Source organism: Melitaea cinxia, chromosome 1 (genome assembly GCF_905220565.1).
Source record: "Melitaea cinxia chromosome 1, ilMelCinx1.1, whole genome shotgun sequence".
In the NCBI taxonomy this organism is placed as follows: domain Eukaryota; kingdom Metazoa; phylum Arthropoda; class Insecta; order Lepidoptera; family Nymphalidae; genus Melitaea; species Melitaea cinxia.
This window is the reverse complement of record NC_059394.1, coordinates 16275026-16297396: the sequence shown is the minus strand read 5'-3', so window position 1 is coordinate 16297396 and position 22371 is coordinate 16275026. Positions and strand designations below refer to the sequence as shown.

General features: G+C 32.5%; 1 protein-coding gene across 3 annotated transcripts in view; it reads right to left on the bottom strand.

Moving 5' to 3' along the window:
• The window catches only part of LOC123657784 (protein tyrosine phosphatase type IVA 3), a 38572-nt gene extending 16700 nt beyond the window's left edge, over window positions 1-21872 (bottom strand). The window contains exons 1-2 of one of the 3 annotated variants that reach the window (XM_045593299.1): window positions 21744-21872; window positions 635-823 (exon numbers count right to left, since the gene is read on the bottom strand). The gene's annotated coding sequence lies outside the window, so the exon portion shown is untranslated. Of the gene's footprint in view, window positions 1-634; window positions 824-1233; window positions 1312-7867; window positions 8128-21743 lie in introns of those variants that run through there. The other 2 variants (XM_045593303.1, XM_045593308.1) reach the window with 2 other exon arrangements.
• Between the last annotated feature and the right edge of the window lie 499 nt (window positions 21873-22371).

Sequence of the window (22371 nt, the reverse complement as noted above, 5' to 3'; positions counted from 1 at the left end):
AGCACAAATTTCACAGTAAAGTTTGGGTCATGTGAGTGAATTCGTCCGTCGGTATTCGCGAACTGCTGATCCGGTGCCAATAGCGCATCACTTGTTAGTGCGCGCACATCGCATCTCGAGTGTGTATATAGATGATAACGTTATTGTAAACACTAGGCAACAGTATACTCGTTGTGTGTTTTGATGACTACCTTTAGCTCACGTTAGCAACGTAGATCCATTACGTTGCAGTAAACCAATAACACGTATCCAATATCTATATTAATATTATAAAGCTGAAAAATTTGTTTGTTTGAACCTATTAATCTCAGGATCTACTGTTTCGAATTGAAAAATACTTTTTGTTTTGGGTGATATAACTATACCGAGGAAAGCTATAGGATATAATATACTATATTTTAGTACGTTTTTCGTACATTTCGGTCACCAACCCGCCTGCCTAGCGTGGTGACTATGGGCAAAGCACATGAGTTCACGGTATTTTTGGCGTAAACTTATGGAGGGAGGCCTATGTCCAGCAGTGGACTGTATAGGCTGTAATGATAGTACGTTTTTTCCTCAAACTACAGTATAAATCTTTACAATCATATGCTATTAAGATATACGAATATATGTAGTAGAGATAAAAACTTACAAATGGATGGGTGTATATCGCAAAGTGCTTGGGGTGTAAGAGACGCGCGCTCCCGGCAGCATGGGTCCTATCGCTCGCCCGCTACCTCGCCTTCACGGGACGCCCGCGAATTTATTTGTGTTGGGCCTGGCAGTACTCCGCGCTGTCCAAGCGGAACTCCATCAATGTCGCCACAGAACAGTTGCCCAGCTGAAAGTAAAATTACAAACGATGTTAGAACGCTTTGCTTATGATTATAATGAAACATTTTTTCGAATTTTATAGCGGTTTATTAAGTTTTTTAGACGCCCGACGTTTCGAATACTTTATAGCAACCATGGTCATTGGTCACGAGAGGACTGATGATAAACCGCGATAAAATGCGACAAAGTTGTTACATTATAATAAGTGAAATTCTCATAAACATTTGAAAACAATTATATATGATTCCTAATTATATTTTATGTAATTAATAATGGTACTTAGTAAATAAAGAAAAACTTTAGATTGCATATTATTATCCATTCATTTAGCATTTATTAAGCAGTAAGGTTACAAATCGAAAGTAATAAATTCTGATGTTGATGATAAGAACGGAATACGCGTTATTTAAAACTAACCTACATTTGTGAATAAATAAACTGATAAAACGGTTTTTCTTGCAAATAATTGGCGATGTTGCTTGAAACATTAACAAGTGAAGGAGGCTATAAATAGTGTATATTTTTTTGCCAACAATTATATGTGGCATCCACAAAATAAAATATTTGTTTGTTTTAATCGTACAGATAAAAATAGCGCTTCCTGGACTTCTACGCACCTAATTAACATATACGTCGCATGTGTTTTTGGCAAAATATTGAGGCGACTAATTCACAACATGTCGAACTTAGAAAATTTAATATTCATTTGATATAAAACAAAACGTTTAAAAATACGCCGTGGACAGGCCTCTACATGACCGACGAAATTACAAAATATTTAAGTATAATATATTTTCCTAAAGACTCATTCAAGGGGAACCGGCCAGACTTGGGATGAAGCCAAACAGAACGCAGGAGGTGATAGCCGACAAGCGTATTTTACTTGGAGAATTTAGACAGCTCTGTGTATCTCGACATATTCATCGTCCGTTTTAAAGCATACACGTAATATAATAAAGTTACAGAAATTATTTACCCAAGCAATTTAGAACATTAAGATGCACTACATATAATAAAATTTTACTAAAGCCAATTATAATTTTAAAAATTATAATAAATTTTTATAACTGAAATTTTAATTGAACGAGGTGATCTCTTAATTAAAAATAACGAATCGTAGTAGGTATGTGTCATCATCGAATAAAAATATATAAACACACATAACCCATAACTAGTAACCACTCTCATTAACGCGAGATCATAAAATATCGATACGATAGTTACTAAGATAACTAAAAACAAATTCTTAAACTCATTTATAAAGAGTGTAGCAGTATAAGCACGGGTCAGATGCCCCTGGGGGAATTTATGTCAAAATTTTGATGACGAAATCACCGTGTTAAGAGGAACATTTCCCTAGGTTACCACACCTCTGAATGCGCTAGTTTTTCAAAAAAAATTTTTTTTCAAATTTTGAAAAAAAAATTTTTTTTCCTTTGCGATATAATATTTATTTGTAATTTTTCTACCAATCGCTAGATACACTAAAGAAGCATTAAATAAGGTACTTTTGAAGTCTTCGCAGCAATTGATATATCGGAATATCACAAATTCAAAATTTTAAAATTTTAAATCTCACGTATTTTAAGAGACACTATCACGAATTTTTTTGTATAAATAGCCCTTACTACGCTCTATAAAATATATTTTTTTCAAAATTTTCTCTAGGGTAGATCAGTGTTAAAAAAAATATTATTACTATCCTGATATGAATAATTGAGCATCTGAGCAAGTAATACTGCTATAATTTTTAAATGTAATTTTAATATTTACGATATTAATAATTATAACAGTAAGAAATTGATGTGCGATTTTTGTTTTTTATGTTTAAATTTTTTTTATAATTCTTAATGATGAACTTTTACTTGTTTTATGCATTAAGTTGTATTTCTACTCAAGAGGCACGAAAATTAAAAGATTATTTTAGTCTAAAGAAATTCTTTTAGTTTGTGTTTTATTTGGGAATGTTTTATATGAGGTTAATTTATATGTATATTGTTACTATTGTAGTTCTCGGTTTATTGTTACATTTGTTTCGAGCGAGCATCTAGTCGTCCTCTCGTGCTCATGTTTGTCATGTGCGGGGATCGAACCCGCAACCGCCGACGCAACAGGTACAATCCATGGCTGTAACCGTTGCGCCAACGCGGCGTCTATTGTTAATATAATAATTATTACATATTTATATCGAAATAAAATATAGCCTATGTTTCAAGTTGCAAATTAAATGCATATAAACTGCACACGGTGTGCAAATTTGATTAAAATCGGTTATTTTAGGAGTCGCAGACAAACAACGTGACGCCTAATTTATTTAATTATAATACCTATATTAAGATGTTAGTATATAGATTTATAGTAATAACATAACGTAATTATCGTGATTTTTCAATAATATATTGATAATTGCTATAGATAGCATTGTTTAATGTGCTATGTTGAAATGACGGGTTTAATAGAAGTATATAAAATATGTAACACTTTCGAGAAATAGCTATTAAAATTAGCACCAATAATAGTACATTAGCTCGCGCAGAGGGTGGAAGATTGTCCAAAATGCGAGTAGACGCGACGGTCGATAACCTCCAGACCACCTACACCCATATGCAATAATGCAGACGATTTATTTTAGCATTTTAACGTCCGCCCCTTCAAGACTGTCTCTCTTAATTCAATACGAATTATATAAAAAAATAACTGTCGAGGATTGAACACAATAATTGTGTTTGCTCGCAAACGAAAAAAAACTGACTTCAATTACATCGACGAGTAATACAACGTAGATCGACGAAAAAATAGTCAAGTAACTACGCATTATCAAAGATTACGCAAAAAGTAGTTATCAGATCTCAATAAAATTTATATGTGACCACACGACAAACATCAGCTTTTGATTAAATTAAAAATTATTAAAATCGGTACACCCAGTAAATATTTATTGCGGATTTTCAAGAGTTTCCCTCGATGTCTCTGGGATCCCATTATCAGATCCTGGTTTCCTGATCATGGTACTAAACTAGGGATATCTTCTTTCCAACAAAAAAAGAATTATCAAAATCGGTACACCCAGTAAAAAGTTATTGCGGTATAATACAACGTAGGTCGACGAAAAAACGCATTATTAGATATAACTTGAAAAGTAGTTGTTAGATCTCAAATAAATTTAAATAGGACCAATTGACACACACCACCTTTCGATTAAAAAAAAATTGTCGAAAATTGTCCACACGGTCAAAAGTTCTGATGTAACATACATAAAAAAAAATTCAGTCGAATTAAAAACCTCCTCCTTTTTTGGACGTCGGTTAAAAACACTTTTGTTTGATATATTCAATATGATCGACGTGTGACTTACTTGCACAAATGTTACATACATTTATACTAAAAATTATCACTTTATAAGTTGATGAAGAATATATTCAGTTTACAACTTCTCATGACGTTCAGCGACCACACGTCGCCATGTTTACAGTCTGAGTGCAAACACGTGGGGGACAAGAACACCACAAAGGGCAAACTCAACCACAACAAGAGCGATATGTTTGCACTGAACATTTGCATCTAATTGCTACTATACGTAATGAAACGTGAACAAGATTATAAGAAACTGTTAAATTATTAACACAACGAACGCACGATTTCTTATATACTCGTATAAAAATCATTCGAAAATATAATTGCTAACATTTAAAATGTCATTGGAAAACAAGTAAAGTATCGTCGATAGCGGAAACATTTCAGCGAGGTCATCCGACCACAACTAGGTACTACGCGCTATGCACTTAACTCTCGCTAGTTGCTTCAGTTTTATTACCCGCAATTCTAGGAAATCAACCCAGCCTTGCCATTCATTATTACAAACTTTTAATGCGTTAGTTTTTCTTCGAAGTAATAACTGCAATAAATACGTTATACGCCACAATTTTAACTAATACTAATTTGCTGTAACAACGTCCCTTGTCTAGAAAATTCTCGAACTTGTTAGAAACGACATGATAACCTGAACACATTTGTTTTATATACGTAAAAAAAACATAGTTCAGCGTATCGTAATGGCAATCAACGTTTAAAGACTCGACTAGCTGAACAGTCATTCTATATCCTGCTTACAAAACATTATAATAAAATCGTGACTTATCTTACGAGACAGAACGGAACAACAATATTCTCATCACTCGTGACTAAGTCACGTAGCCACCCGAGACGGTTTTATATTCAGTCAGAAGCAAGAATATTGATGTACTAAATAGCATAAATGTATTAATTAAAAGATAAGTAACTACACTAAAGTGAACATTTGGTATAGTATTAATATATTCTTTTTGAGAATACAAGATAAATTAAGCATTAGGTATATAGTTCGCTTGACTTTACACATTATCAACGACATTGTAATCCATATAAATGAATGTAATAGCAACTCTCCAAGCGAGAGACCGTGTTAGCATTAAACGTACCTAACCCTCTAGACGACGCAAAGTACTAAACATGCCATTCTATATTTATATACTTAAAACTATTCATCACGAAGCTTCATAAGTAACATTACATGAAAAAAATCGTGACTTGGTTAGACAAAAATGGTTAGCATCTGTTATCACTTTTCAATATAAAAATAGGTAACCTTGTACAAAAAAAAAAAATATGATATTATTTTTTTGTTTTAAATAAGTTGATCCTAAAGAACCTAAAAATATACCCAAGAATACAGTAACTTTCTGGATGTTCTAAAAGACACAGACCAGCAAAAGGGTTAATTACTAGCCAAAGGCACCCTATACTGGCAATATCACCAATATGATAGATAGATAAGAACTTTATTCACAATTCCACATTGCAAATACACAACTGAAAGAATAAAAATAACAGTAACAAATAAAATATCTTAATAGCATTGATAATATCACACTCAAAAACAGTGTATGTGTGCTGCAAAATTGCAAAATGGTATGTAACACAGTGCTAAAAGATCAATCCTAGGAAAGATCGACTGATTTTCAGAAAGTTACTACCTACTATGCTACCTGAGAAAGCACAATGCTTGGTTTGTGACGTAATGTTGTATATATGTGTATTTAAAGTACGTATTATAAACAATAAAGTGTCAACAAATAATAATAGGTATGCCGCAAGGACAAAGTGATGTTCCCAATATTGAAGCTGTGAGAGTGGTATAATATGTAATATTACGGTTAAATACACTACGTGTGTTGAACACAACTGTAGTTATAACATTGTATAAAAGTTTTATAAGATAAGCGTACGTTAATTTATAACAATCGGACGACAAAATGTTATTATAATGATATCAAAAAAGCGATTATATCGGTACGTAAAAACCGGTTGCTCAGTACTGTATGTAATGTACTGTAATAGCGTGAAAACGTTCTATAACTAGGCATAGGTTTCTCCTATAAAAGACTATTTGGAATTTAGTTCGTCATGCTGTTCCAGTGCAGGTTGGTGTATACAAAATAGGCGGATACTGTACTATATGTTTATGAAAGATTTAAAAGTTAAGTCAAATTATAAATAAAAATTATATAAATGAGCGACGGTAATTTTATTCAGAGTAGCCTTTGATAACCAAGTGGGATTGTTTACAAAAAATATTATAATAGTTGTAAACATTTTATCGAGAATTGCGCTTAAGACACACCCAAGAACCACAAGTGGGCGGTAACATTAATAAAATAAGTGCACAAACACAAGTGTAACTACAGCGTGAATATTTTTCTTTTAAGTCTAAGCTACGAATTGTTAAAAAGTTTATCAATAATTATGTTTGCTCGCAAACGAAAAAAAAACCGACTTCAATTACATCGACGAGTAATACAACGAAGATCGACGAAAAAATATTCAAGTAACAACGCATTATCAAAGATTACTCAAAAAGTAGTTATCAGATCTCGATGAAATTTAAATGTGACCACATGATAAACATCGGCTTTCGATTAAATTAAAAATCTTTAAAATCGGTACACCTAATAAAAAGTTATTGCGGATTTTCAAGAAGTTCCCTCGACTTCTCTGGGATCCCATCATCAGATCCTGGTTTCTTTATCATGGTACTAAACTAGGGATATCTTCTTTCCAACAAAAAAAGAATTATCAAAATCGGTACACCTAGTAAAAAGTTATTGCGGATTTTCAGGAGTTTCCCTCGATTTCTCTAGGATTCCATCATCAGATCCTGGTTTCCTTATGATGGTAATAAACTTGGGATATCTCCTTTCCAACAAAAAAAGAATTATCAAAATCAGTACATCTAGTAGAAAGTTATGCGGTATAATACAACGTAGGTCGACGAAAAAAGCGTCAAGTAAAAACGCATTATTAGATATAGCTCGAAAAGTAGTTGTTAGATCTCAAATAAATTTAAATGGGACCAATTGGCACACACCACCTTTCGATTAAAAGAAAATTTGTCGAAATCACTCCACCCAGTCAAAAGTTCTGATGTAACATACATAAAAAAAAAAAAAAAAAAAAAAAAAAAAAAAAAATACAGTCGAATTGAGAACCTCCTCCTTTTTTGGAAGTCGGTTAAAAAATAAAAAGTTTTCACTGTTGAGAGCTATGTCGTACAAAATTTGCAAATTAAGTACCTATTATAGAAATAGTGTCGATATCAATAAATACGAAAGACTATAAACAACAAGCCACTTTCTATTTTAAGCATGAAGGGGAATTATAGAAAACAACAATCTTATGCAACGCTGAACAAGATATAAAATCTATTGTTGACGATCTAAAAAATAAAAATAAACTTATTAATAAAACAAACTTAAAAAATCATGCCACCTGTTGAATGCCGAACAACAATAAGGCAAAAAAAAAATTAATCCAAAGCAGAAAGCAATTAGAATGATTCTTTACCGGGTGCATTACCTGACCGTCTATTTTGACCATATCCAAAAAACGAGATGGGTAATGAGTAATTTTTAATCCCGGTATGCTACTTTCGTCACAAGGCACTCGAAACTACGGTCCTAAAACGTGTCAGTAATACAGAACACCGAGGTTAATGATGACACAAAACTTCACTTACATATTTCCACGCTACGGAAGAAAATATGATTGCGAAATATCAAAAAGTTAATAAATATCACAAAAGTAAAGTTATAGTCGATGCACACGCAACGGGGGCTGTCGTCGTAGACAGTGGTAAGGTTTAGACGTTCACATCGCAGCGGATACACACGGTCCGTGCCGCGTTCGAGCAGAGACTGGCGCTGGCGGGAGCGGGCCACCGGCGGCGGCGACCGCGGACGCAACGTCACCAGACTGACACACGCACACAATATGTCCCCCACGTATCGCGTTCAATATTACTTGTAAAATTCTAATTTATTACTAAACATTAAAAATATTTAATGTTTCAGACGAGATTGGCAAGACATAACAAACCATCGACGCTGTCATTACGAAAATATGAATGAAACGATCTGATGAAAATGATCGAGTGAAGCAGTTTTGTAATGAAGTTTAGACTAAAATCAGAGAACAATGCGTAATCATATTCGTCGTTTAACAAATCACATCATTGAATTGCGCGTTGCTGTGCCTTGAATTGATCGTTCGGACAATTTTATTTCAGGATTTTAGTAGTCGACATCTGTACTCGTTTTCTAATAATAGAAATTCGAGAAAGAAACGGACTTAACTTCCTACGCAGTTGCAACGAACAACTGTCAGTCGCAGATTTGCGAATAAAAATATACTATTGTAAATGCCATTTAACAAGACTAAAGTTCATTTATATTTATTTTGATAAAATTTTATAGACGTAGAATTTAAATATGTAGTAGATACTTTTAATCGCACAATTATTCTCTACATCTATCTGACAGTTATGTTTGTACTTTCAGTTGTACTGTAGTATAAATTAATAGCAGAGGTTTTACTAGTTTCCGCCTACCCATTCAAGCCAGTAATAAATTTAGATTGTTGACTATTCAATTATCTAAAGAGATTCTGTAAAATTTATCCTTCGCAACGAGATTAGTAGTACGATCCTAGTATTAAAAATGTTCACGCAGACAATAACAATGACTCATTTGAATCAATCGGGTAATTACGATGATAAATACCGAACTGCGCAAGAATTTAAAACGTATTTCAATTTACGTTGAAAACTCTTCGCAACATGAATTTATGATAAATATGACCTGAAACTCTATGGTTTGGGTTCACGCGACCATACTAAATATAGCAGGTAATTTCGCTCCAAACTCGAATTGCGAAAATTTGCAATTCCCTTTTTAAATTTTATTCTGATGTCCATTCGGTCTATCTTCTAATTTTTATTAAGATAGGTACATGAATACATCAGATTATTTAAGTAGCTTATCTAGATATTATAGTTACATTATCTTATTCTTGATCAAATTTTCCACTTTTGAAACTCATGTTTATACATATGTACAACGTGCGTCTTTTCTATAAAATAAAATATGAAGCGCGGAAATATATTTTGACTATGTCCTCTACAATATACTTGTAAACATTATCATAGAAAAGGTCACGGTCAGCAGACGCTTTTCATTACTCATCAATTACTACCCGAAGGTAAGTAAACTAAAATATTTAATAGACTACAGAAACTCGATGATAAATGCAACACTTGAAAACATTTGTTCCGATTTGACTTTTTTAAGTTTGTGTGCCCAAAGTGTACCAATCTAATAATCATTTAATCGTCGTTGACCTTCTTTCCAACTGTATCTACTTCTCAATAATAGCACTTCACACTATATAATCAAAACAGGCTATCCTTAAATCAAAATATTTTTAAAATCGAAATGGTAGATCATGAAATCAGCGCAATCAAACGATATACATTGTATATATTAGAGCAATAAACAGCTTTATTATAGTAATATATCTATATTTACCAATGTCCCTTATTACATAACAAACATGAAACCTGACCTATTCCATCCTTATCTGCTTAACGCATGAATAAATATCTCGTACGTTTTATCAGCGCATGATCACACACCGTTGTCATTGAAAACTATCCGTAGTTGGTAGTAGTGCATACAAGTACTTCTATAGAATTTCCTGTTTAGTTTTAGACATAAAGTATAGAGTACAGTAAAACAAAATAATAGTATTCAAATTTAGAAGTGAAATAAACATAGCCAAATAAAACCTATCTATTACATTTATATATGTATATATCTAAGTCGGCCAACAAGCGTACGGCTCACCTGATTTTAAGCGATTACCGTAGCTTATAGACATCTGGAACACCATAAGTATCGCAAGCGCATTGCCGACCCCATCCCCAATACCTCCCAGGAGGCTCTGGTCAATTTACTCACCAACAGGAACACAACACTGCTTGAAAGGAGAATTATTTAGACGTGATCTTCTGTAAAGTCAAGGTACTACCCCAGTTGGGCTGCTCCATATTTTGAAAACATAACAAAGTGTTTGAAACAGTTTTTTTTACCCTTTTTCAAGTTCATTTTATTCTAAATTTTATGAATACCCGATAAAATATTCTTAAAATCAGTTAAAACGACTAAACTATGACTAAAATAACGACTAATAGTGTTTACTTGTTTGTATTTTCCAAAACTAACAAGATTCAATTAGTTTAATTAATTGTATTTGCGTGTTGTATTTTTAAACGTTGTAAACTTTTAAGCAGGAATACTATAGTATTATTTTAGAAGAACCCAAATCTAGAGAACGACATCTGCCAAAGGTGCTTTATGTTCTTGGCAGCCGGTCTGAACCTTCTTTCACTTTATATGCCACGTGACCAAAACACGAGGCAACCTACTGCAACGTGCTTTTCCTACTCAAACAATAACTAAGTAATATTGTTTCGAACTCCTACATCAACGTGCCGCTGTATTCCAAACATCAAGTCGAAACGAACTTTCGATAGTAACATGTATATATTTGACATTTACTTAAACACAGGTACAAAAAGAATAAAACAAGTAGCTAAGGTCGATCACAGTGAGTGGTGCCTGCATTTTTCAACTTCTATGATTCTAAATCGTCTTGTTTTTTAAATAATAACAACCTTTACTTTTAATTAAAAATATAAACAATTTTTAATTTTCTAGAAAATACCTTTCACTTGAATTTTTATTATTTGTTTCTTTATTAAAGAATATATAACTAGCATTAAAATAAAGTTGAAACGCTTGTGTGTTTATTCTAGAACTTTTTATTTTGTATTAGAAACTGGAACTTAGAAGAAAGGCTTTGGCTTCACACAAGAAACACATTCACAGAATTCACAGAAGAAAAACAAGCAATGCTGAGAAAATTAAGTGAGTTATTGATTCGGAACAAAATATAAATAGGACAGGCACCACCGCAATCACGTTGCGCTAATAACAGAGCCAGAAGGACAGCTTTTCAATTAAAGCTTCTAAGCAACAACGGAAAAATTAAAACCCATTCGAAAAAGGTCTTTTTATCAAAATTTTATATCATAGATACTAAAAAAATCACCAAAAGATAAAAGTTATTATCTTATTTAAAATGTGGATTCGATATCGAGAACGTTCTTTTATCACGGTTCGTAAAAATATTGATTATTACAAACGAATGTACTTTTATTTGTATTTATACTACATGTACTCATCAAGGTTATTTAAATAGACAATGAAAATCCTAGACTGTCTCCTCCGTTGGGATTAATATACAGACAATGGAAAGTGAAGGTAACGAACGTTTTGTACTTCATATTGAGAGGGGATAAGTGCAAATCGACTTTCACAAAACCGATGCAAATATATTGACAATAAACACAAACTGCAACGATGCATAAATGAAGCTCCTGAACTCTGTATATTTCGAAAGTATGTAAAATGTCTGACAATCATTGTCGATTAATAATGGATTACAATGTAAAAAATGTAACAAATGTAATTTAGTATTTACGGACTGACATATAGTTTTTAAACTATACAGAGTTTATGAGAGTTTGACGCTATTTAATGAAGTCCCTATATAAAGATTACAGACAAACATTCGATATCAGGCAATAAATTCGTACCGGTTACGGGTTATCGCGGATTTACGTGACTTGACTTGTTTGTTCGTTCCAGAGGACAGTTACGATTAGTAATGTAGATCAAATAACCAGTTTATTATCCGTTATCATTTGGTAAATTAATATGAATCAGCTTGTTTAAAGTAGGAACCTAGAACCTTCTTGAGACCGCGATCAGAACTTACAATGTAGTTTAGTATGAAAATTTTGAAGCACTGAACTTTACTGACTGTTATGGTTGTGGATGTTCATGTCGGATAATCTCGTCTGACGAGACAAACGGTGCAGCCCTACCCGTTTGTATTGCAATGGGAAACGGGTCGCGACCCAATTCGTCGGATCAATACTCGGTCATCGACTCCGCCTGCGCCTCGTACACTCGCCTGCTCCTACAATACCGTATATAATCACGACGTAGGATTCACGACCTTCTAGATATGATGCTAAAAATAACGTACAGCTAGCTCAATGTCAGAATGAATAAACAGTGACCTTTCGCTTTGGAACGTCTTCCTAAATTGGGTCGTATTAAAACTTAGACGTTTTCTAGAATTGTTTTATAATTATTCCTTTTACAACATACTAGTGCGTGTACGATACAATTTTGTGTTGAATCATAATACAATAGATGGATGGATATGGAACATTTGCAATATAAAAATACTTAAAAAACGACGTACAGAATACCTCTTTAAATTAATCCTCAATGTACGTTCTATGTGGAAAAACAATATTATCTTTAAAGCTACTTATATAATGCATAATTAAAAATATGTAGGATTTTATGTACCAATTAGATAAAGATATAGCAATATTAACGTTCTTAAGATAATAAGTTGATTTTACCGGCAAAAACGTATTTAAAAATTGTTAGCCAAACGCCCACTTTAAAAACGAAAGACGTAAATGACACAGATATCTTTGTTATGTTGAGACGGAACGGTGAACTGTGACGTCAAATATAAAGTAAAATATAAATCATATGCGATGTCGAGGCGGACGGAAAAATTGGACTGAAGTACGCACTAAAGTTTACGTTTACTATCGTACAGTTATATGTTTTTCATTGATTATTTCTAACTCCATCTGATTCAGCTATTTTGATCAATTATTAAATTTATTACAAATGTATACAGTACATTAATAATATAACTGTCTCGAGGAAACTGACTTATTATCAAAAATTAATTGTACAGTCATTCGTTTTGATACGAAAAATCTTTAACATCCTGACCGTGGCGCGAAACGTGACCTAGCTCAGTGACCCGGATCGCAGACACGAGAGCTTTAAACCTCCTCTTAATCTATAGCAAAATTATATTCGCCCAATTAACAAATATGGAATGTATGTAAATTTATTCTCTAGAACTTTTTTGGAAGAGCGATTATGTTTGCGATAATGGATGAAAAGTTTAAAGATAGTTTTACGTACCTCTCATTTTTTGTAAATGTCGAAAGTTTAATAAAAGTAAATTTGTACTTTTGAATTTGCGTATTTCATATATTCCATCGATTCTGTGAATCTATGTTGTACCAATAAAAATGCGGTTAGAAAGCCCCCCGATATATAGAAACTATATATAAAAATTCAAGACCTAAAAATTACATCTGTCTGATTTTTAGTTTGTTATAGCATAACTGAGAAATGGTACTTCAACAGATGTGTCGACAAATAAGCAAACCTATAAATTAGTTATTATTGGTCTGCGTAACTACTACACACACACTGATTGATTGTAACACTGATTGTATTAACGCTATAATCTAAAGAAATCCTTCATACAGTCGCCAAACAAGTCTAGACAGGGCAATTATGCGGGGTGTGCAGACCAAGCGACCATACACTCGAGAAGTCGGGACGTATCAATGGGACCTGACGCAATTTATATTCAAGATATATATATTATTTTTTTTTTTTAATATGACTCAGTCACGAAACAAGCGTACGGCAATCTGATGTTAAGCGGTTATCTAAACGACTGATAAATATAGAACCTCAGCGGTTACATATAAAACTGATGGTCATCGGGTAGGTATCGAATATATTAGAATATCGACTTTGATCTGGAAAGCACTGTCGGAAAGCGGAGGCGTAGAATAGAGACGCGAAGATAATTGTTTGCTTGCAAATAAAAAAAAAACCCGGCCAAGTGCGAGTCGGACTCGCACACCGAGTGTTTCGTACAAAAATTATTAAAAATATTTGTGTGTAACCCAACTGCGGAAGTAGACTTCCCCAGTTCCCACATCGACCAAACAGAAGATCACAGCAAAATAATACTGCTTTCAGCAGCAGTGTTGTGTCCCTTTGGTGAGTAAGGTGATCAGAGCTCCTGGAAGGTGGGATTGGGGATAGGGTTGGCAACGAGCTTGCAATGCTTCTGGTGTTGCACGTGTTGCCATCATCAACATCCAGTAAAAGTTATGAATATGTTAATAAAATACAGTCGAATTGATAACCTCCTCCTGTTTTGAAGTCGGTTTAAAATGTATGCACACGTGTGTTAAAAACTCTATTTATTTAGATTAACGACAAAAATGACAACGTAATTTATTTATTCTAATAATAAGGATATGCAAATAAAAACAGCTCCAACTTAACGCATATCACGTGAACCAACAATGTATCTTCTAATTTTTGTTCGTTTCAATCTGTTCCTTTTTCTAGTTTAATTAATCAGATGTAATTTTTAAAAAAGTTTTATTATCATTTACAAGTTTTATCACATTCTACTAAATTCACACTTGAACTTTATCTGAAGTATACTCGTTTTGCGTATTCTATGTTTAAAAATAAACTGTTTTCGTTGATAAATAATATGCTTTAATAAATCTTGAGTCATTTTTCGTCGCAACTAAAATAAATTGTGGTATTTTATAAACTGATTAGTCTTCATATGTTAATGTAAATATTAATAATAGTACAGTTTACTATAATTCATAAACAATCATTTAAATAATTTATACTTTTTAAATAAACATTATTGTTCTTATTATCTGTAAGTCTCTAAAGCATTACATTTTAAGATTGTTTTTTTTCATCATTTTTACACATATTGCATTAATCTATACCAATTTAATACGAATAGCATTCAGGAGATCGATTATTATTAACTTTCTTGCACTACAAAATTTGTTTTTACAAAATTTGTTTTAATTAAAATTTATAACCATGAACCATTAGGTGTTATAAAGTTGGGCTGTTAAAATATACCCACGTCAATTATTCTGACAACAAAAAAAAAAAAACAGGTGAAACCACGATTACCGATATCGAGTATAAATATTTCAGAAATGGCTGTGTAACTAGGAAAGCAACCAAATTGTAACAGTTTGTATAAGTAATTCTTTTTGTAACATGTCACACTTATACAAAAAAAGTATAGTACGCCAATAAACACTAAGTTCGTCAATATTTCTTAGAACAGTGATAAAGAAAGGGCGAGGTGAGAGCGACGCCCTTTGAGTTCGAAAGCCCGCCATTCGGGGACTCCGTGCAACGACCCTAGAGCCCTTACGGGCTGCGGTACAAACCGGTGCTCTTTATATATAGCCAGCCGACTGGCCCTCCCTCTGTCTACCTAATCGTCGATTAAACAATGTTGGAGGGTTCGAATTTCACTCTATGTGAATTTTGGCAAACTTCTCTGACAAACAAAGCAAACACCCAAAAATTGACATTTTTTTTGTTAAGATATAAATCTTTGACGCGAACTTGGGGATGCCTAGGAGTGGACTGCGACAGGCTGAAGTGAGTATAAGTGATATATATATTGTAACGCCACACCATATTGCCTAGCCGAGCCTTATGACGCCACGCCATAGCCAAGCGAAGCCAAGCCAAAGCCAAAGCCATACGGTTCGATAACGATCTTCCGGTTGTGAGTGACATTACGTTCCACCGCCAAATAAAGAGGGTATAAATGAGCCGATTGTTGATTTATGTGATTATTCTTGTGTTAGCATTCAAATAAGTAGAAACGCTGCCAGATTGTATAAGTGATTTTTAATAAAGTAATAATTGTATAAAGTGCTTTAAGTGTTTGTTTTACCTCTGCCGTTTTAATATTAACTTTTTATTTATTTACGCTGATGTTACACAAAGAAAAACAAACAAACAAGTTTGTATTTATCGCAGGAAGTAGCAGTCAGATTAAATTAAAATCTTTTCCTTGTAGATAGTGTTAAGAAATACCAGCTTCGCCTCATATAAGTAGATCAAATACTATAAAAAGCTCAACGTCCGTTAGACACAGATGATATTACGAGGCACTTGCTAGTGTCTTAAGAATCAAATACTGTAAGAAGGTGACGAAAATATCTTCCACAGTGTAACTATTGTTGTAAAAAAAAGTAAATACTTGTGTCATGTCATTTAAGTGCATCCTATGGGAATAATAACTCATTAAGAAACTTCTGTTATGACGAACAGTTATTTACTGTACTTAACGTAGGTATTATTTATTTTAATAAACGTTTAAAACAAACCCACGCTGTTTTTTGTTAAGCCACGCAAAAAAATAAGATAATAGAAAACAAATATTTTTACTAACGTGTTTTTAACGTATATTCATTTAAAAAAGATAAAAATCATTTATTTCTATAATCTCTGGTACAATTCATCACAGAGTCTTTCCAGTAAGTAGTCAAAGACACTTGTATTGGGAATGACTCGCTACCTCCCTTACGGATGACTAAGACTACATTTTAAACTTTAAAATTAAAACTAAGTGTAAGTGTGTATGTGTGTTTGTGTGACTGTATGTGTGTATGTGTTTGTGTGTTTGTGTGTGTGTGTGTGTGTGTGTGAATATACATGTAATTGCTTGAGAGTTTATCTATAATTTTTAAGTAAAGCTTAAGTAGGGAATAATTGTACGTCGTATGAGTTGTGACCAACAGCAGCGGTAATGAAACATTTATTATAAACTTATTTTAACAATAAGGTTTTCAACCTCAACAAATGTGAGAGATTCCAACCATCCAGTTAATCTTCCTTTGCATTTATAACTTTGCATAGGGTATATATTAAGTATTTTGTTGACTTTGTTATACACGTAAGTGGACTGGGCAATATATTGTCTTCTAGCAAAGGCTATACGAATTTTGCATGAGGGAACTATTATATCCTTTCTTCTTCGAATGATTGGTTTGACATAAGTTAGAGATTTGTGGCGCTGCAAAACGATATTAAGAATATAGAGTTTCCTCACTGATAGAAGACAACTAATTCTATAAAGGGATTCAGTTGGAAAATAAGTTTTGTTGGCACCTCCCGAAATCGAGATGCAGTAGGTGAGTATTGACTGTGCCAGGGCTATGTAAATTTTATTCTTAAGTTTATTGGACATAACATGTTGCAAGGACTTGAAAACACACGTGAGTTTCCTGGTTCGATTAATTAGCATTTGGTTAAATAAAAATTGTTAAATTATTAAAATCATTTTTTAAATATTTTTAGTATCTCTTTAACTCTAATTGTAAACAGAATTTTCCATGTTCGTTTTTTGTTGTATTTGAGTCAGTTTATTGTAATTAAAATACCACTCACAATTTATCTTATATTCTGATTATGTTCCGTTGAATTCAAAAGATTTCATCACAATAACAACAAATCATACAAAAATGTAATTTTTTAAACAAATAAACGCTTCACACTCCACGGCCTCCAGGAGGATTTTCACCTGTATCGTGGGTCCGGAAACATACACAAACAAAAACACCTAGACCGAGACAAATATCTATATGGCCAATACAAATGTTTGTCATGTGGTCCCCCACAACAGAACACGCGAGCGCTTTTTTAGCCAATGCTGTAACCGCTGCGCCAACGCGTCGTCAATAATTAAAGCCAGCCCATTTAAAAAGCAACAATTATTATAACAAGTTTAAAAAAGCTGTTTCACCAACTAACAAATTAAAATTGTTGTATCTATTACTACAATGCTATTTAAAGACGAATGACGCCATCGAATTTATCCAACCCAGTTAACTTGTTACTAAGTATTAGTGTTCTAGAAATATCTATTTTTTTTTTTTTTTATATTACTAGGTCGGCAAAAAAGCGTACGGCTCACCTGATGGTTAGAGATTACCGTAGCTTATAGACGCCTGCAACACCAGAAGCATCGCAAGCGCGTTGCCGACCCAATCTCCAATCCCCCCAGAAGCTCTGATCACCTTACTCGCCAACAGGAACACAATACCAACTGCTTGAAAACTATTATTTGGCTATGATCTAAAAACTGCAAACATATTGCTTTCATATTAAGTGTAATATTTTTGTAATTTTGTGGCGATGATCGCTATCCATGATGAATAATCGCAAAAATAGTGTGAGATCAAACTAACGGCTTTACGTCAACGCCTGCGCCGGGTCAACATGCTTGCCAAGGTCGGGTCGATGTCCTATACCCCTATCGACGATCCAGAATTCTATTGAAATTATAAATCTATATATAGTATAAAATTTGTTTAAATTGAAAACTAAGATCTTGATTGATCTAAGAACAAAGACGAACACTAAAAGAAGTGTTTAACTATGAATTTTTTTTTGAGAAAAAATTTGCAATGTAAGCGCAAAAAAATGTATTTATTTACGATATCACATTAGAAACCTTTAAAACTATCAATGTTCCTCCATTATATTATGCATGTATTATACATACATACCTTCCTCTGGAATCACTCAATTTACTAAAGAAAACCGCATTAAAATCCGTTGTGTAGTTTTAATAATCTAAGCATACAGATAGCGGGAATCGACTTTGTTTTATACTACGTAATGATATTACGTTTCCATTATTCGTATACTCGTACAATAAACAGAATGTCAGGTTTTGTTGACTTATTTACTGTTTTAGATCACATATTGTTAAGGCTACCCATGAAAAACATTGAAATATTTTTCACAATCTAACGCTACATTAGCGGAACAAGCGTATAAATAAAATAATAAGAAGAAACCTAAAACAAAGCGTAACTTGTATTTTTTGGAGCTGGAAAATAAGGCTACGTTTAGACATAAAGAACATTACTACATACTTAAAATGCAAAAGATTGAATAGATAGAAAGAAAGTAACACGTTTTTTGGCACATTTCACAAATCACAGACATTTTTTTGTGTGTTTGCTAGTCAATTACACTAAAACTAACTAATTTAACAGGAACAGGAATAACAGGAAGAGTATGTTAGCGAATGAGCTATTTAACGAATGAAGTAATGATAAAATCTGCGATATCTTAACCGACTTTTTTTTAAAAATAATTAAATCAAAAACAATGTCACGTAGCAAAAATATATAATAGAATGAATACAATGTAAAATATAAATTATAAAGAAGAATTCAAATAATACATTCTTCACATCCATCCAAAAATATTTTTAAAAATTATAGAAGAACACAAAATGATGTTTGATTTTTCTTATACAAATAGTTTTTACTTGTGGATACCCTACAACTAGTTTTTTTATTTATTACGGAAGAAAGTAAAAGAAGAAGAACTTATTTTTTACGTCGAAGAAGCCGCGCAAAATAACTGGAGAATTAAAATTTCTATGTCACAATATCACGTATTTCGAATGCCTGAAGTAATGACGTCATAAATGCCCGTTCTATGCATAAAATGCAGTTTAATTTAAGAAATGCGTATTGAAATTACGCTTCTAGTTTGACGTCAACACAACTGATTAAAATGTGAACTCATACTTATTTTTGCACAAATAATCAATTTCACGGTGAAAGATTGATACGTGATTACAGTTTTGTGATTATTTTAGAATATAAATCGTCAACGAGATGTATATTTTGATTATTAGGACACTAAGAAATAAAATTCTAACAAAAACAATGCAAATACTTAATTGTAATTTTACAGGATATCCTTATGTACAAAACAGTACCAACATTATCAACTATCATAACGAGCTACATAGTAAGTTTTCGAACGAAACTGGTATTTCAGCCAAAACCGAAACCAAAACCGAAACTCACGTTGCCATTGTGCCTAATGTATTTGAAAAAAAAGAGAGAAGGTTCTCAATTATTTTTATGCAAGTTATCTCATAACTTTTTACTGGGTGTACATAATATAACACCATTGATAAATTTAAATCGCTGTATACTTGGCCGTCGGAAGTCACACTAAACTCTAAAGAAAAAGAAATTCAATGAAAGTCTGTAAGTTCGTATATTAGAGATCAATGTAGAGGAAATTTGGTAATTAACTAAAAATAGCTTAAAAATCATAATCACTGTTCAAATAGGCTTCAAAAGCACTTTCGAATCGTCTTTAATTAAAAAATTAAAATCTTAAAGTGATTATTTTTAAAAACCTCTGTACCTATGCGAAAATTAGCACTGGTAAAACCGCTGAATACAGCACTACGTACATAAAGTAAAGATTTATTCTTGGAAAACTTTTTTTAAAATGAACATTGATTTATAAAACATTCACTAGAGTTTAAAAATAAACATTTTAATGAATGTGTTTGTATGAATAGAAATTATAATAATTATTATTTTCGTAACATTTAGGGCCGGTTTCATCAATTTTGGTAAAGTTTATTCTGCAAATAAGTTACTATTAGACTTTAACAGCAGGAACTTCAGTTGCAAACATTATTTTTTTAAGTCAAGCTGATACTACAATGCAGATCAACATAATTCACCTTTATTTATTGTTATTACTTCTTATGCAATCCATCACAATATTATGCAATTTTGAATTACAAACACTTGGTAAGTTTTCATTGGATTTTATATCATTTGTTTTGTTTTCTTCTAAAAGTTAGTCTTGGGGCTTGTGGCATATTACTTATACTAGAGTTTGTGGATATTTTGTTGTTTTAAAATCTATCCCCAATAAGGAAAGGCAAAAAACTATAATCCATACAGCCTAGTCTGAATTTGTTGTGAATGAATTATTTGTTTTGGATACTATTTAACGGATGAAAGTATCAAACAGATAATGTTTTTTGATATATTATTCTTTTTTACCATCAAAGTCTTAACTACGTTTATGGCACAGGTACAAAGCCTTAGTGCTATATAGTATTATTATTAGCACATCCTTAATAACCTCTAATTACTCATTATGAATAAATAATTATAAGTCACAAAAATTGCTTTGAATTTTTTTTAATCTATCAGTATAGTTACAATGTTAATGTTTGTTGTATTTTAATTATAATAACACATATTGCATAACATGAAATTAAAAAATTGCATATTATGAAATCATAGCAAGGCCAATTTTGTGTACTAAATATTTGTTTTAAACAATTTTTATTGGTAAAACAGAAAAAACTACATATAAATAAAAAGTTAAATATTTCTTAATATATATAATATATTGGTAGGCATGCATTGCATATTTAGGAGGGTATTTTGAAAATTTAAGGAAATTTATTTCACAAGAACGTAAAATTAGCGTCATTATTTTAGTAGTAAAAACCATACTGCAGAAGTTTGTATGTTGTCTGTAATGGTTAAAAAAAGAATGACGTTGTAGGTATAGCAAACAAACCCTAGTCGCTCAAACTTCAAAAAACTTAATAATGTTAAAGTAATATGATGCAGTTACTAACATTTAATTTTAACTGTTTCTAGTAAGTACGAAAGATCATACTGATAATTATTTTATTTAGGAAAAGTTCCAATTTATCTTGGGTGTAAAATAGCTCGATTTTACAGTACTGTATACAAAATTAAACACTACTTTGGCCAGTTATGGAAATAACTAAGTATGGAAAACTCCACCTACGTTAGCATAAAAAGGAAAACGATAATTGTTACACGACGCCTATATGATGACGTCCTTAGTCGAGAGGGCATGACCTAAGTAAGTACTATATTTAGGTAGGAGGACGCATTAAATATCAGTTATGATAACACTTACCTCCACAGCCATACACATTGAATTAAAGTTGAACGGATTCAGCCGTGAACAGCTAATAAAATGACCACACACGCGAAAAACGTGTGCACTGCACAAAAGAAAATTGTGAAACTGAGCTTTAACATTGCCCACTACAAAATTTCACCGAGTTGCTAGTGCTTAAGACCAAGAATTCTACTAGTTTCTACTAGAAGAATTTTAAAAATCACTAGTAGTAGTAGTTGCTAACTTACTATAATCATAGATATAGTAAAAAAAAGTAGATAATGCGCGGCCTTTGTTGTTAGTGAAGCCACAAAACTCGGCTCCTTCAAGTAAATACACGCGCTCACGCACACATATGCATCAAACTACGCTCATTTTCATTAGTATGTCACGAGGCTTCATACAGTAACTTTGCTTATAAAATGCCGTCTTGTGTGATTAAATGGTGCAAAAACAATACCAAAGTAAACAAAAAATCTGAAGGAATATCGTTTCACACGTAAGTACATATAAAACTTTAAATTTATTGTTATTCCAAAATAATATTGAGGTTATTCGGAACTTATAATTTCAATGTCACGAAATGACGTACCACGGGAGTGTTGCCAGTAGTTCTTTTTTTCAATACCCCAAAATGTGGGTA